The sequence below is a fragment of the Pituophis catenifer genome, unplaced genomic scaffold (assembly GCF_029215685.1).
Source record: "Pituophis catenifer annectens isolate HBS135680 unplaced genomic scaffold, rPitCat1.0.hap2 SCAF_4, whole genome shotgun sequence".
NCBI classification, from domain to species: domain Eukaryota; kingdom Metazoa; phylum Chordata; class Lepidosauria; order Squamata; family Colubridae; genus Pituophis; species Pituophis catenifer.
The window spans coordinates 24457838-24475900 of NW_027256884.1; the positions used below are offsets into that span (position 1 = coordinate 24457838).

Sequence of the window (18063 nt, forward strand, 5' to 3'; positions counted from 1 at the left end):
GAGGAGAAGGGGTGGAAAGTCTAAGCTGTGTAGTAGAAGAAGAGACTTTTGAGTATGGATGATCAACACCTCTTTCTTTGCTCTGACCCTGAGGATTAACAAGGATGAGACTCAGAGCTCATAAAGTTCATAGGGTCTAACAAACACTGGAGTATCTTCCTCAGTGAAAATATAGATCATGATATAGATTGTGTAAATATAAGGACGGAACATTCTAGCACATGTGGTGGCAATGCCCCAAAGCAAAGAAATATTGGGAACAGATAAGGAGATGATTACAGGAGATAACAGGAGAACAAATTGAATTTAAACCTGAATTATTTTTATTAGGAATAATTAATCAAAAGATAAAGAAGCAACTCCAACGTATCATTTTACATATAATAACAGCAGCATGAATTGTTTATGCCCAATGTTGGAAACTTGAAAATAAACCAGCCAACGAGAGGATTATTCATAAGATATTAGAATGTGCCGAGATGTATAAGCTCACATTAGAAATAAAAGGCAAGGAAGAAACAGAATTTTACGAGATTTGGGATAAGTGGTATAAGTGGTTAGAGCAGAGAAACAAAAATGTATAGAAATAAATATAGATAACTGTAAGAGACACATGACACAGTTCTGTTAAAAAATGTTTATTGTTATGTAAATTGGAAAAATGGAAAATAAAAATTTTAAAAAAGAAAGAAAATATAGATCATGATACTGTCAGGTCTATTCAGGTAGTCATGGGTAGTCCTTGACTTACAACCATTCATTTAACAGCTGTTTAAAGTTACAGCAGTACTGAAAACGTTGTTTATAACCAGTTATCAGTTATGATCATTGTAGCATCCCTAGAGTCAAGTGATCAAACTTTTGGTGTTTGACAACAGCCATGTATTTACAATGGTTACAGCATCCTGGGTCCTAGGATTGTCATTTGCAACCTTCTTAGGGAGCTTCTGACAAGCAAAGTCAATGGGGGAAGTCAGATTTGCTTAAAAACTGCATGATTCACTTAACAAATTTATTGGTTTGCTGAAAAGAGGTCATAAAATGGGGCACAGATCAGTTAACAGCTATCTTGCTTGGAAGAAAATTTGGACTCAATTGTAAGATGATTCCTATAAATGTTCTCTAGCAATGGCGTATCATACCATCCTTTATGAACCACAAAAGTATTTGCCAGTGAAAATCCTACTGGAAAACAATATAATGTCCTGTTTGCCAACCACATCACCAGTGAAGTTAATGTTTCTACAGAAAATTGAAAGTCCAGCTTCCCATTTTAACTATATGGATGAGCCACAGTGGCGCAGTGGTTAGAGTGCAGTACTGCAGGCTACTTCTGCTGACTGCCTGCAATTTGGCAGTTCAAATCTCACCAGGCTCAAGGTTGACTCAGTCTTCCATCCTTCCAAGGTGGGTAAAATGAGGACCCAAATTGTTGGGGGCAATAAGCTGACTCTGTAAACTGCTTAAAGAGGGCTGTAAAGCAGTATATAAGTCTATTGCTAGTGCTATTGCTTAGAAATGGCCTCTGGTCACATTCTTGCTTTTGTTGTTCTATGCTTTCAAACGGAGAGTTATCTTCACGGCTATTTGCTTTCTCCGACATGTTTAATCATGATGTTTCTTTAACCACCTGCTTTATTAAAATTCTTTATATACAAGAAGCAGTTCCAACAAATATCTAACACAGATGGACCTTTTTACTGATGATGATGATATTGCAAATAACAAGACACCAAGCTTATGTGAACTGATGGGTTAGTCATCGAAGCACTCAAAAATGACTAAAAATGGCATCCCCCAAATATCAAAAATTCTAGGAAAAGGTTTGTAAGGGCTATAAACATGAATTATACTGTATCTTGGCCATCTATTATGTCTTTATTCAAGTAAAGACTAAATAACACTTAGTGGTGAAAACTGAACCGGTTTACTACCGGTTCATTGGCCGCGCATGTGCGCTGCGCACCAAGCGTGCTCTGTGTGCGCCCGTGTGCAGTTCGCACCAAACACGCACTGCGTGCATATGCGCAGTACACACCAAAAGGAGGCTTGGGAAGGTAAGTAGAACAGCAGGGAGGGAATCAACTGTGGTGCGCAATCTTGGGAACCTTTTTAAAAACTTTTTTAAAACATTTTTTAGTAATAGTAAAAGTAAAAAAAAAGATTCCGACGATCACAGCTGTGCCACGCGATCGTCAGAACTTTTTTACTTTTTTTAAGCATTTTTTTACTACCTATTCACCCAAATTGATAGGAAAAAAAATGCTTAAAAAGTTAAAAAAAAAAAGTTCTGACGATCAGCTGAGCAACGCGCGATCGTCGAAATTTTTTTTATTTTTTTTTTTACTTTTTAAAGCATTTTTAACTACCGGTTCTGGGGAACCAGTAGTAAAAAAAATGCTTAAAAAGTAAATCAAAACTAAAACCAGCTGATCGTCGGAACTTTTTTTAAAATAATTTTTACTACCGGTTTGGTGAACCAATAACATTTTTTACTACCGGTTCGGGCGAACCAGCCTGAACCAGTAGCATTTCACTCCTGATAACACTGCATAGAATAATGTTCTCTAGTTTCTGGCCCACAGCAAGCAAGCACAAAAAAGTTCCTTCATTCCGCTGCTGGAGTTAGCAGCACATCATGTCTCCCCAGTCTCTGGCCTGCAGCAAAATCAAAGCAAGGAAACAGGAAAACTTTCGGCCTCCTCTTCCAAGCCACTTCACATTCTGAAGGAGACCCAACCACATTTACAAAGTAAATGATGATGATGCTTGCCTGGTCTTGCTTTGCTGAGCAATGTCCTTGTGTGGTTGCAAAACAGACGTCAGCTTCTGTTTGAACTGAAGGCTGACCTCTATATCAAAGGTTGAATTCAAACACCCTGTCTACCAAATGCTAGCATCTCAGCCAGTTTCTTCCCAGAGAAAGATTTGGAAAAAGAATCTTTCCCTCTTTCTTCTCTTCTTCTTTCTCAGCTCCTCCAGTTCTTCTTCAGAGAGTCTTTCTGATTGGAATGGAGGTCTTCCACTTCAAGTAGCATATCTTCATGGCTTTCTCTACAAATGCTGGTGATCACTCCACTTCACCCTTCATCCATAAAAACAGATGCAGCAGATGGTGACTGTCCTGTGCTACGTTTTTCCACATTGTATTCCACGTTGATCTCTGCAAAAGATGCTGCAATAATCTCAACTTGCAGTGCTATAGCCCCTTCAGAAATCCCTGACTGATGGAGAAGAATCTTCTATGTCAGGGATGTCAAACTCACGGCCCGCGGGCCAGATGCATCATGTGCTGGCCACGCCCACCCCTGGTTTACCAAAGGGGGAAAAAGTCACGATATGTCATGTGACAACATGATGACTTTTGACACCCTTGTTTTATGTGATCCAATATAATTTTGAAAGTGTGATGAGTGTAGTATGACTTGAAAGTTCCATCAGACTATGTTCCTTGTCTGGAGATGGTGTTGTCTAGTGAGAAACAGGCAGAAGCAGGCAGGCTGAGGAATGACCAGAGGCACTGTCAAGAAACAGGAGGGCTTTGACAGCAAATTTATTGAAGACAAGTTACCTTTGCATTTTTACAGACAGCAGCTGTTGATGCATTCAGAGAAAAGGGCTGCAGTTTACCTCCTATTGACTCTCCAGATGCATGTACATAGGTTTAATGGAATGATACTCTGGCTCCTCTATTATGAAACCAATGAGACCTTCAACCTAGAACTTCAAATTCCTGGTAAATTCTGTTTGCTCTAAGCTCCTTAACTGCTAGTATAGAAGCAGGGATGTCAATCTGCCAAATGAGAGTTTCTTTTTCTATAATGTTGTTAAAAGTATAAATGTGTCACCAGAAACTTCATCTTGCCTTAATCCCAGATGAATGCCGTTAAAGGCATTAAAAAGGAAGCACAGAAGAAAAGGTAAGATATAGGACCGAGATGGCGAACCTATGGCACGTGTGCCACAGGTGGCACACGGAGCCATCTCTGCTGACACGCGAGCTGTTGCCCTAGGTCAGCTCCACCGTGCATGTGCGTGCACCGGCCATCTGATTTTTGACTGGCCCCGACCACGCCACCTGTCCCCTCCCAGGAGTCTCCATGCAGCCCATTTTGGATGCCAGATAAATACAGGGCTCGCGTGGAGACTCTGGGAGTGAAAAACAGGCCTCCCAGAAGTCCGGAAATGGGGCATTTCTGGCCTCCGGAGGCTTCAGGGAGGCCTGCTAGGCCCAAAACAGGGCATGGGGGGGTTGTCACGCATGCATGTGCGGGGGGCAGGGGAGCACAGGGAGTCATGCGTGCATGCGCAGGGGGTACGTGGGATATGGGGGGCATTGCATTATTTGTGTGGGCACACGCACATGCTCTATCACGTACACACATACGCTTTCGGCACCTGAGGAAAAAAAGGTTAGCCATCACTGATACAGGATATAGAATTAAAGAGTTAGAAGGGATCTTGGTGGTCTTCTAGTCCATGAAGAAGATGGGGCTTGTGCAGGGGGTCTTATACCATTCCAGACAAATGGCTGTCCAATTTCCTCTTCAAAACCTCCAATGATCCTGACACCATGAATCCATATGGCATAAAATCAAAATGCTTTTGTTCCCTTAAAACAGTGGTGTCAAACTCGATTTCATTGAGGGCCGCATCAAGATTGTGTTTGACCTTGGTGGCCGTGGCCAGGGAGGGCATGGCCAGCTCAACGTCACTCATGTTGGAGGCGCCTGTGATGGCCCAAGTGCTCTGCCAATGAAAACAGGCTCCCAAGCTCCATTTTCAGTTGCAACAGCCTCCTGCAACCCTCTGCCAGTGAAAATGGAGTTCAGGAGGGCCATGGGCAACCCTCCCGAGCTCTGTTTTCACTGGCACATACACCACGGGCCAGTCCTTTGCTGTTTCCAGGGTGGCCCGACAGGCCAGATCTAAGCACCCCCCAAGCCGGATCCAGCCCCCGGGCCTTGAGTTTGACACCCCTGCCTTAAAACATCTGGCAATTATTTACAATTCATGAATCCACTCAGGATCAATTAAAGCAATCCAAAACCTATTTCAATATTATAGAGTTGAAACGGACCTTGGAGAATTCCTAGGTAAGCCTACTATACACGGCAGGAATCCCAAGACCCATCCCAGCAAAGAGTTGCCCAACCTTCAATGATGGAGCACCCATGTTTCACTTCTTCAGGTCTCACAATCCTTATTTTGAGTTTACATCTGTAAAAGTTCCATCCAGTGGATCTTGTTTTATCCTTAGACACTAAGAATAAATTCTCACTTTCTTCCTTGTGCAGCCCTTCAAATATTGGAAGACTACTCTCATGTCTTCCTTCAACCTTCTCTTCTTTAAACCAATCTTTAGGCTAAACATATCCATTTCCTTTAACTGTTCTTTAGCTACTTCTTTAGGCTAAACCAATTTCTTTAAACATTCTTCATGGATTTAGCCTCCTTTTACGTTTAAAATTGGGACAGGACATCCCTTATGGACTTCTGGCATGAAACAGAAAAAAATGAATTCATGGTTTTGCCAATAAACAGGATAGATCATTGAAAGAGGATACTCATGTTGTAACTTTATAGAAAGAGGTACATTTATAACTGTATAATTGCTGTAAAGAAGATTAGAAGTCACTTCTTTGTGTCTTCTTTCTTTTCTATTTTACTTTTTATTTCTTGCATTTTAAAGCTTTTTCTTTTCTTTTTCTTTTTTCTTCCTAACTTTATATTAATTTGCATGAGTTTTTGCCTTCGTTTTTTTTTAAAAAAAACTTTTAATATAATTAATAGATTTTAAAACTGGGACAGGACTCAGCAAATGTTTGACCTCAGAGAGTTTAGAACTGGATTCAAAACCCAGTGAAGGATTACAACTTTCTGTACCTCAAAAATATATTTGATTATCTGTTCCAAGGGAAAAAAGTAAGTCTTTAAGAAAATTAAAAATCAATAGTGATATAAAACCTACACCCTTTGTCTCAATTCCCTCCCATCGCAACCAAAAATCAACCCAATTACAACTATGTTTCTCAAAACACCAATGCTGTTTCAATATGCCATGTGGAACATATCCTATGAATTTAAGATAAGATTATCTTAAATAACGATCACAGATATTCAACAAACAAGATTTATTTTCTGACAAGCTCCATCAAAACCTCTTGGCCAACCACATTTAGCAAATGGAAAGGAACAGGCACATTATGGAATCAAATTGCTATATTGACTGCTTTTGACAGAGAAAGACGATAGCCCAGCTTTTCTATATTAATTTATTTTCTGTTCAGCATTAAGGCAGATTTTTTTCTGAAACACAACAAATGGACAAATTATGTGAATATAAACCTTAATATGCAGTACATATCTGACACCCAAAAGCTGATGTAATGCAGTCACTCATAAGTTTATAGTCTACTGAAGAACAAGTACTTACATGTTTATCCCTTTTTAAAGATAGGAAAGTTTTACTACAGTTTGATGCCATAAATGCTTTTGCATGCAGCTCATCAACCCGTAAATAATGAAGCATGAGCTAAACCAGCATGTAATAGCTTTATTTCATTTTACATAATTGGCCTCTGTGACTAGAGTTAAGTCTAACTTACAGCACTTACTTAGAGATCTGTTTAAGTGTGCAGGTCCCAATCAACCACCCTACCACTATTACCTGGTGGTGCAACTGAGTCTGGCATGGCCAAAGATTCTGTTTCGAATGCTTGAATTTGGATTTGTGCATTAAGAGAGGGATTTGACTCAATTGCTGAACAGCCCCTCGTTGCTAGGTATCCTGCAGGACAGTTTCTCAACCCGTGGATGTGAAAAATAAAGAACAACGGAAACATTGCTATATTAAGCTCTTCAGTGGTTATGCTGATTTTTTGTTGTTGGTTCTATTTTTTTGTATCACAGCTTCTGAATGTCTCTGTTGTTTTCCTAGTTAATGTCTTTTAATGATTTTTCCTACTGTTTTGTTAGCGACACAGAGTCATTAATCTGAGATACATTGTATATAGATTCAGAATATGCCTCAATTTGAGAAAATAGAGTAAACTTTGTGAGGTGAAAAAAAAAACAGTTTACACAGAGTTGTAATTTTCTAATAGCATTTTCGTCAGAATCTTTACAATGAGTGAAACGTCTCATGTCTAGCACTCCAATTTCACAATTTATTCTTCCCATTCTATATAGTCACAGTTCTTCACTCTTCTCATTTACTGAATGTGTTTGGGTTCTCTCTAAGAAGTGCTTTTGGGGAGAGAAAAAACCTACCGTCATTCAAAGATTCTCCTGAGCACAAAAACACTCCACCACTGTTACATAATCTGCCAGGTGCATGAAATCTGGCAGAAGCCTAATTAATTCATCCAGATGCTACAGCATAGATTACCCTGGATCATCTGGGAGAACGTCTTCTCTGCATCACAAAAACAACTAGCAGCTATTAATGAAGTAAGTTTTAATTGTAAGAGGCTTCAGTGCATTCCAATTCACAGCTGTTTCCAAGTTTCAGAACTGAAGACGCTGCTTTCATAAGTAGTTGTACTTCCCTCAGTTAGGAGCTAATGGAGAAATAGAAAAACCTCACGCACAGCCCAGTATGCTTCCTCAAAATTTTGCTTACCCTAGTATTATTTCAATAATTGGCTAATGGGGGAGAGTGGGGGAGAAGCAGCAAATGAAATTTCAATATGGCCCACCTTTAATATAAACTTTATCCAGGTTTAATCCCAGGGGTGAAATCCAGCAGGTACTGACAGGTTCTGGAGAACCGGTAGCGGAAATTTTGAGTAGTTCAGAGAACCGGCAAATGCCACCTCTGGCTGGCCCCAGAGTGAGGTGGGAATGGAGATTTTGCAGTATCCTTCCCCCAGGAGTGGGGAGGGAATGGGGATTTTGCAGTATTCTTCCCCTGCCACCCCACCAAGCCACGCCCACAGAACCGGTAATAAAAAAAATTGAATTCCTCCACTGTTTAAACCTCAAAACTCTGAGTACAAATTCCTGACAGACACAATTCAGACACTTGTCACCCGGGAGATCATTTCTGTGCCTGGGAAGTAGATGTACACTAAATCCGTTGGACATGGAGTCATGACACCAGGCACAAGACAAGGATGTCCCCCATTGCTATTTATATTAACATTAGAAGTGTTAAACAGGAATATTAGACAAGATTAGAAATAAAAGGTATGGAAATAAAGAAAGAAAAATATAAATTACAAACATTTGCGGACGATTTGATACTCATCCTAGAAGAACCATTGGAAACCGGTCCCAAATTAATGACAACAATAGAAGAATATGGGAAAGTAGCAGGGCTGAAAATAAATAAAGAAAAAAACTAAAATAATAGTTAAAAACCTTACTGATAAACAAAAAAAAATATTGACAAAAAAGACAGACCTTCAGATAGTAAACAAAGTTAAATATTTGGGAACATATTTAACAGCAAGATGTGTAACAATAAAAGAAAACAATTATATAAGGCTACTACATCAAACAAAATTGGATTTGGAGAAATGGAAACATTTGCAATTAATAATGGTAGAAAGAATAGTGACTATAAAAATGAATATTCTACCGAAACTACTTTTTCTGTTTCAAACACTAAACCCATTGGAGATGTAATCTTAAATGTAATGTATGTAAGAAGTTTAAAAGAGCTTGGGCCCATCAGGTCAAGGTCCACTTAGTCCTGCATATTGTTTCTCATGGGAGCAGCCAGATGTTCACCAGGAGAAAATGGGGACAACCCCTGTCTCCCTGCAGAAGTAACATTAAGCTTTCAAGACAAAGACAGGTAGTCCTTGACTTACAACAGTTCATTCAGTGACGGTTCAAAGTTTCAACAGCACTGAAAAAAGTGACTTATGACCAGTGGTGCTATTCAGCCGGTTCTATCCGGTTCGGGCAAACTGGTAGCGGCGGCTGCAGGAGGCTCCGCCCACCCACCCAGACATCATCGCATCCCATTTTTGATGCTCCCATTTGTGAAGCAATAATGAAGGTAAGTGAATACCACCCCTGCTTATGACCATTTTTCACACTTACAACTTTTGCAGCATCCCCATGGTGATTAAAATTCAGCCGCTTGGGAGCTGGCTAAAATTTATGACAGTCGCATTGTCCCAGGGAGACATGATCTAGAGGTAGTATTCAGCAGGTTCTGACCAGTTCTGGAGAACCGGCAACAGAAATTTTGAATAGTTCGGAGAACCGGTAGTAAAAATTCTGACTGGCCCTGCCCCCATCTATTCTCTGCCTCCCAAGTCCCAGCTGATTGGGAGGAAATGGGGATTTTGCAGTATCCTTCCCCTGGATTGGGGAGAGAATGAAGATTTTACAGTATCCTACCCCTGCCACGCCCACCAAGCCATGCCCACCAAGCTATACCACGCCCACCAAGCCACATCCACAGAACTGGTAGTAAAAAATTTTGAAACCCACCACTGACATGATCTTTTTTTGTGACCTTCTGACAAGCAAAGGAAACCAGATTCACGTATCAGCCAGCTTACTAACTTATCAACTGTAGTGATTCGCTTAACAATTGTGACAAGGAATGTTGTAAAATGGGGCAAAACACACTTAACAAAGTCTCACTTAACAACAAAAATTTGGGACTCAATTGTGGTCTTAAATCGAGGACTACCTGTAATTCTTAATAGACTAGTCCTCTGCGAATCTATCCAATCCCTTTGGAATCATCCAAGTTAATGGACACAGCCATGTCGTCTCGTGTGAACAAATTCCATAAGTTAATTATGCTCTGTGATGCATAACTGCTTTCTTTTGTCTATTTTGTCTTTTCACTGAAAGACCTGGTACGGATCGTCCTCGACTTACTACGGTTCATTTAGTGACCATTCAAAGTTACAATGGCACTGAAAAAAGTGACTTATGACCATTTTCCCCACTATCTTTGTAGCATTCCCCATGCTCATGTGATCAAAATTGAGACGCCTGGCAACTGACTCATACTTACGACCGTTGCTGTGTCCTAAGGTCGTGGGATCCCCTTTTGCGACCTTCTGACAAGCAAAGTCAAATGGGGAAGCACGATTCCCTTAACAACCGTGTTACTAACTTATCAATGCGGCGATTCACTTAAAAGTGTGGCAAGAAAGGTCGTAAAATGGGGCAAAACTCATTTGACAAATGTCTCACTTAATAACAGAGGTTTTGGGCTCAGATGTGGTCGTAAGTCGAGGATTACCTGTATTTTGAGAGAGGAAGGAAAAACCTCTCCTATCCACTTTTTCTATGTTAGACATTATTTTATATACCTCAGTCAACTTTTTTTCTAAGATGAAGAGTCCCAAACACAGGCTACCCACTTCTCTCAGGGAAATTGTATCAAGCCTGTGGATTATTTTGATTGCCTTCCTCCAACTCTATTACGTTCTTTTTCAAACAGAACTATACATGGTATTCCAAATGCAGAGGCCCCATAGATTTGTACCAAGACATTATAAAGTCAGTATTTTTATTTTCAGTTTCTTTTCTACTGATCCCTAGCACTGAATTTTGTTTTTTTTTAACCTAGCTGTTGTATACCAAGTCAGTATCTCCACTCTGTTATCAACCATACCGCCATGATCTTTTTCTTGGCTACTTCCTATTTCCTCACAACTCAGATCTCATCAATGTTTATGTGAAATTAGGTTATACTTTCCCCAACATTCATCACTTCACATTTAAGTAAATTTAACAGTTGGTTATCTCAATGATTACCCTATATCTACGATGGCAAACCTATGGCACATGTGCCTGAAGTGGCACATGGAGCCATGTCACCCGGTATGCGCGGCGGCACCCGTTCCACTTCCGGGTTTCTGGCGCGCATGCGCACGTGATGATCCGCTGCCCTTTGTGCATGCGGCAGTGCTGGAAACTGGAAGAGCTGGTCTTCCATTTTCCTGCGTGAGCATGCGTGCCAGACAGCTGATCGAACAAACCCGAAAGACTAGCTGGCCGGTGCACATGTGCACTCCAGAAACCAGAAGTTCATTTTTGGGCGCGCGCATACACCCTGGGCAGCTCCACTTCCGGGTTGCAGCCTAGAGGAGCGTGCACACAAAGCGTGCATGCACGCTCCCGTTTCGGCACCGAGTGCCCAAAAGGTTCACCATCACTGCCCTATATGAAGACTATTTTAATTTAATTTTTAATGAATAAGAACAAAAGCAAAATACAAAAATATTAATGAACATACATACAATATCAGAGAAGAGAAAGGCACATTAAAAGGATAGTGGTGTGAATGTATTAGAAATATATATTGTATGTACTTGAATATTTGCAATAGATAAGTATATATTATAATGACATATTGTGGCTTTTTTGTTTGTTTGTTTTATTTCTTTTGCTATAAACTGTTGAGGCCTGCCAGCAGCCAGCAGAGTTGGCAGCAGATTCGGACAGTGAGGAGGTTGGGGAGGAACGTGGGCCAGTCCTGGAATCTGGGGAAGGCTCGGACGATGGCTCTGAGTCGGAGGCAGAGAGGGGACCAAGGCCATCTGGTAGTTCTTTGCTGCCTCCGGAGTCTCTGGAGTCTGACATCAGTGAAGCAGAAGAACAGCGGGAGCCTGTTCCCAGTATGCATATGTGCAGAGCTGCCAGGAGACAGGAACAATTAAGAAAACAGGGTCAACTTGGGAGTAAGGCTTGGAGATGATTGGCCCCTCCCATAAGACATAAAAGAGAAGTGAACGGGACGTGAGCTTTTGCAGGAAGCAATTAGTTAATCTGGCCGATTCAAGATGTGAAAATGCTGTTTGTGACTCTGTGCTAAGTTTGGCCTTGCCCTGCATCTGGAAATTAGCTCTCTGGCAGCGTTCCACATGAGATAGGTGGGTGTTGATAACCTTCCCCTGAAAGACTGTTTATCAAGCCTTGCGGACGGTAAATGAAAGTAATTTACAGTCGTATAAATAAAGACGTTTGCCGGGACTAAATTTGTGCTGTTTACTTTCTAAGGAAGCCTAGGTCAGAACATAAACAAGTTAAAGACATATTTGCCACTCAAATCTTTGAAAGGCTTCAATTCTTTCCTTCTATTGAGAAGATGCTGAGAGTTCCTTCATAATAATCCTCTTCAATCAGGCCATGGGCGAGTCTTTCAATAACGGATGCGCCTTCACGATATTGCTGTCTTTTACTGCATTGGCAAAGTCCAATGGCAAGATGTGTCATTTAAAAATGACATACTGAGTCCCAAGCATCTTTTACTGGAGGCATGTCTAAATCTTCTGTGTCTTTCTTACTAGGTTACATAACTGGCACGGGGGCATATCAAATCCTGAGAGATGACAAAAGCCTCCGGTCTCAATTCTCAGAAAGAGGAAGGTAAATCTTAAAAGAAGGGAAGGTCAGTTGATCTGTTGCTTTTGTTCACCAGATTTCTTTCCAACACTTTAAGCTCCCATAACTACAAAGCTTCAAAAGGTCCTTACTGTAACATTTGAAAACTGCCACTGCTCCAAAAACAATACAGAGAGGAATGCAAGGAACATGTAGGAACATATTCTTCTTCCTTTTTTGGAGAGTTTAGATTCACAGGACCCAGAACTCCTCTAAATTTGATACCTCTCCTGAAAATCACAGTTGGTAGCCTTATTTTTCTTCCAGCTCCCGACTTCAAACTTCTATCCTGGCCAGCATGAATCATTTGAAATAGGCAACTATTCTCCTTCAGATTTTTTTTCCTCCCTTCACAGATTCCGGAGTGGAATCTGCACTGGGTCACCTGAATCTGCAGGCCAAATGCTTTTCTCCTTTTTTGGGACCGCAGGAAATCTATGCAGTCAACACAGTTCTCTGTTTGGTCTGCTAGTCTTTCTCTGGCATGGAGAGCTGGTCCGGCCACATCAGACATGCATAGCCATAGTTCAGTCTCCTTCCGGAACATCTGACATGGTTGTTGTTGTTGTTGTTGACAAAACTTTCAGAAAGAACAGAGATTTTAATGTTTGCCTGACTTGGGAAGGTTCCAAGTTTCAAGCAATAGGCACACAGAGCAAAGGGTCTCAGTCTCTTGTGTGTGGGTTTGACGCATCCCGTATTGGGTTGGTGCAGATCAGAGGTGGTATTCAGCCGGTTCGTTGGTGAAGATCAGAGGTGGTATTCAGCCGGTTCGTTGGTGCAGATCAGAGGTGGTATTCAGCCAGTTTGAACTGGTTCGCCCGAACTAGTAGTGGAAATCGCAGGTGGGCATGCTCACCCACTCCAGCTCTATTTAGGCACGTTTTTGAAGCCAGGCGCATGCGTGGAAGGCCGGGCGCATGCGTGGACATGCGCGCACACATTTGCGAACCTGTAGGGAAAGTAAGTGAGTACCACTCCTGGTGCAGATGGAACAGAAATGCACTGCTTCACACAGTCATTTTGTATCAGATGCACACAGCTCTGCATCTGATACAATCTGTAGTTCACGTCTCGGAAAACAAGTGTTTTGGCATTAAAAAAAAAGTCCGACCGTATGAATAGATAGTTAATACACACAAAGCCTGAATGCATTATTTGTCTTACTTTAGCCAACTCCTAGAGCAATCAGCGTTATAAAGGATTGCTAACAGAATCACAAGAGTTATAATCAAATAGATTTATGTGTAAGTAAGGCTATTTAAACTTGTAACAAAAGCTATTATGATACAAATAGCTGTAACAGAGCAACTCCCACAAAAATCATTCAGTATCACACCCTGATAAGGTTAAGGTACACAGAACCATTGTTATATGAAAGAAAGAAAAAAAAATATTTAAGGTATTCTTTTTGCCTTAAACATATGGCAGCCAAACAGGTTTAATTACCACACCTTATACTTAGTCTACTAACTGTTTCAAGAAAACACCCAGGAATACTATTTAGAATATTAGAACATAGAATAACAGAGTTGGAAGGAACCTTGGAGGTCATCTAGTCCAACCCCCTGCCTGAGCAGGAGAGTCTATTCCATTTCAGACGAACAGCTGTCCAGTCTCTTCTTCAAAGCCTCCAGTGATGGGGCACCCACAACTTCTGAGTCATTCCACTGAGTCTACAGTCATTTTGTAAGGTATCGCTTCTATTAGATTCCTCTTGTCTATTAATAGGAGTAAACTTTTCCTAGGCAATGAACACTAATATATAGCAAAAAGATTTTCCTACAATTAAGCTACTCAGTCAAATGAAGTAGAAATAAAACAAAAGCTATCAGTAATGTTAAATGATCTAAGTGAGAAACACGCAAACCATCAAGCCTCCAGATACACATTTTTCATTAAGATAAAGATATAATAAATACCTTCTAAAATACATCTACTTTCCAAAAAAAAAGAGAGAGAGAGAGAGAGAGACCAGTTTGGCAATTCATTCTGGACAGACATAACACAGTTATCTTTTGGCAATGTGCCTAAGAGCATATATGACTGATGAATGATATTGCCAATGGAGTATTTTAATATGAAGCTACCCCTTGTAACCTGTTCATATGATCCATCAAAAATACTAGCTGCTTTTAAAATTACATGCCTTCCAACCAGTATTTCTTGTTTAAACATGCTGTCTACTTGAGAAGTGAACAAGCAATGATTGCTAAAAACTATGGTGAGTGGTCTCACCATTCAATCTGGCCAAATTGCACCTCAAACTTCCTTCTGGTATTGTATTGTATTGAATTTATTTATTTATTTATTTATCAAATTTTTATACCGCCGTTCTCCCAAAGGGACTCAGGGCGGTGTACAGCCAAGATAAAAACCAACAATATAAAAGTTAAAAACAATTTAAAATTATTAAATAGTTTGGCCAATCATCTAAAACACAATAACCCATTAAAATAATATTTTAGGCCAGCCCTGCTTGATGGAATAATAGCGTTTTAAGGGCATGGCGGAAGGTATGGAGGTTGGAAATCCGACGAATCTCCAGGGGCAGCTCGTTCCAGAAGGCAGGTGCTCCCACAGAGAAGGCTCTCCCCCTGGGGGTCGCCAGTCGACACTGTCTAACCGACAGCACCCTGAGGAGACCCTCTCTGTGGGAGCGTACTGGTCGGTGGGAGGCTATCGGAGGCAGAAGGCGGTCTCGTAAATTGTATTCCTTTTTAGCGAGCTCAGTTAGTCTGCTCCTGCTTTTTTAATTTTGGTTGGTTTTTTTGTTGTTGTTTTTTTTTTAGAAAGAGAGAGAGAAAAAATAAGCCCATGGGTCTTGCTTCTTGATGTGCACTCACTTTTAAATACTTTTGAATTAATCCCATGGGAAGTTCTCAAGCAGGGCCCCTAAAAGGAATTCATTCCACATGACTTATGTAACAAAACTTTAGGTTTGATGAGCACTGAAAAGAGCTAATAAACAAACAATGCACCTTGCAATGGTCTTAAGTCAAATTAGAATTGTCAACATTTCATTCTAACCACTAAGAATTCATTCAGTTGCCTGTCCTATAAGATATTGGATATAAATATGAAGTTGCTTTTTCTTTGGTCTATGTAACTCAGCATTGCTTACACTAATTGGTAGTGTGTCTATAGTCCTTCAGGGCCCCGTTACATTCAAAATAATGGAGGTCAGGCTTTAGAAATTTTATCTATATCCACACATTTCACTCCTCAAAACATGACACTAAGAATAGTCAAGGCATATATTTTCCTCTTTTAAAAGGGCATTCACTGTAAAGCGAGGATATAATAAAGCAGCTAATGCTGCCCTCTTGTGGTAAAAGGTCAGAAGACATCATTATTCAAGTTACAACTAATGCAGCTGTTGTAATAGTCTTTTCTTACTGTACCGTTTTTCAAAAGCCAGATCAACTTGGTAAATTCTTACTAGCGGTTTGCCAAGAGGCACTTTGCCAAGATTAAGAATGGGTGGTGCACACTAAGCTTGCTTTGCTGCACCAGCAATTGCTTTTTCAGGAAGCCACTGGATTTTCTTGGTTTTTCTTTTGAAGACGTTTCGCTTCTCATCCAAGAAGCTTCTTCGGCTCTGACAGGATAGTGGGGTATGGAAGGATTTATATTCCTTGCAGATAGCTAGTAATTTGCATCCTTTTAGAGGGTCGCTGAAGCACTTGGAGGTTTATCTGTGTCCTTAGTAATGCTTCTAGTTCCTGTAGTCTGCAATATTTCTTCTGGAAATCCATTCCTACTCCCACACCATTCAAAGGGTGTTCATCCCAAAATGGTATAGCTAAACGTCTGTTGAGATTCTCAGTCATCCAGGTCATGGTTGTCCCAAAGGTGCTTTTTCAAGAGGCAATTGGACTTTCTTGTTTTGTTTTGGTTTTTTTGAAGATGTTTCACTTCTCATCCAAGAAGCTTCTTCAGCTCTGACAGGATAGTGTGGAATGGAAGGATTTATATTCCTTGCAGACAGCTGGTCATTTGCATCCTTTTAGAGAGTCATTGAAGCACTTGGGTTTCCAGAGGGGGAAAAAATTGCAGACTACAGGAACCAGGATCACTACTCAGGTGACTCTGAGGACACAGATAAACCTCCAAGTGTTTCAACAACCCTCTAAAAGGATGCAAATGTCCAGCTGTCTGCAAGGAATATAAATCCTTCCATTCCCCACTATCCTGTCAGAGCTGAAGGAACTTCTTGGCTGAGAAGCGAAATGTCTTCAAAGAAAAACAAGAAAGTCCAATTGCCTACTGAAAAAGCACCTTTGGGACACCTATGACCTGGATGACTGAGAATATCTGAAGACGATTGGCAGTGGTACCTTAGTTACAAGGTGCGCATCAAAAAGATCTACTTAATGCTGCTATTGCTACCATTACTGTGACCAATTAAAAAAATGTTATTTATTCACCCATTAAATCTCTCAATCTCTCTCTTTCAGGAACTTTAGGTGGAGAGCCATGTTAGTTTACAGTGACAAAAAAATCAACAGCTGCCTAGTAGCATTTTTTTTTTCTCTTCTGAAGCTCGCAACAACTTATACCTTTTAATAAAACGTATTAGCCAAAAAAAGGAGCTACCAGGATCCTTCTGATCTCTCACCCCACCCGTACCCACTCCTGGTCACATTTTCTCATTTTTACATTTGTTTATATTTGCTTTATGCTGTGTACCACTAAGCTACTGAGCATGATGGATGCTCTAAGAGTTTAAATAGAACACTGTAATTGGAAACTCAGCTCATGTCAGAAACATGCTTAAGCATGCCCAGTCAGGTTTGGCCTATAGAAAACACAGGGAGATACTAGCATGATACCTTTGTAAAAGCAAAAAGACCAGAAAAACTACTTTCACTGTGCAATGAATGAAACATCAACCAATAGTCTTGCTTAATGTCAGAAATACATTTTGGCTTGGCTTTATGGTCATTAGTAAGCCTCTAATACTTTTCTTCTCTTCCAAGTTCTTTGTCAATCACAGAACTCAAGGGAGGAAGGAGACAACTCTTGACAGTGAAAGAGGCTTTTAAGGAAGTGGAAGTTACCTTATCCACAAAGAACATGAGGAAAGATCTCAAATTTTTAAGAGCATCTCCCCTCAATGGCAGTCAGATGAGTTATCCTTACTATGTACACTCTGTGTTCAGGCAATCTAAGTTTTCTAAGCCTCCTTCATGTCATGGTTTCATGTGCTAATTTGAAATCAATCTTTAACCAGATTTAAAGCTGAATTATAATTTAAAGGAAACATATGTCAATTAAGACTGGCAAAGGAAAACTCAAGACCAGGGGGGAAATCCAGCAGGTTCTGACAAGTTCTGGAGAACCAGTAGCAGAAATTTTGAGTAGTTCAGAGAAACAGCAAATACCACCTCTAGCTGGCCCCAGAGTGGGGTGGGAGTGGAGATTTTGCAATATCTCCCCCCAGGAGTGGGGAGGAAATGGAGATTTTGCAGTATCCTTCCCCGACACGCCCACCAAGCCACACCACGCCCACAGAACCGGTAGTAAAAAAAATTGGATTTCACCACTGCTCAAGACCATATTGGTTGGAAACATGCAGAAGAGGCCATCCTGCAGTGGAAAGACAATGGCTAAATAATGATGATATTACTAACAAAGTAAACTAAACTAAACGTCTTATCCTTTTTGGCAGTAAGAAAACAAGCAGAGTTTTTA

The 18063-nt window shown here is 40.6% G+C and overlaps 1 protein-coding gene across 1 annotated transcript in view; it reads right to left on the reverse strand.

The window, feature by feature from the left end:
• Positions 1 to 18063, reverse strand: part of ABCC4 (ATP binding cassette subfamily C member 4 (PEL blood group)) — a 201756-nt gene that overhangs the window by 92754 nt on the left and 90939 nt on the right. The window lies entirely within an intron of this gene.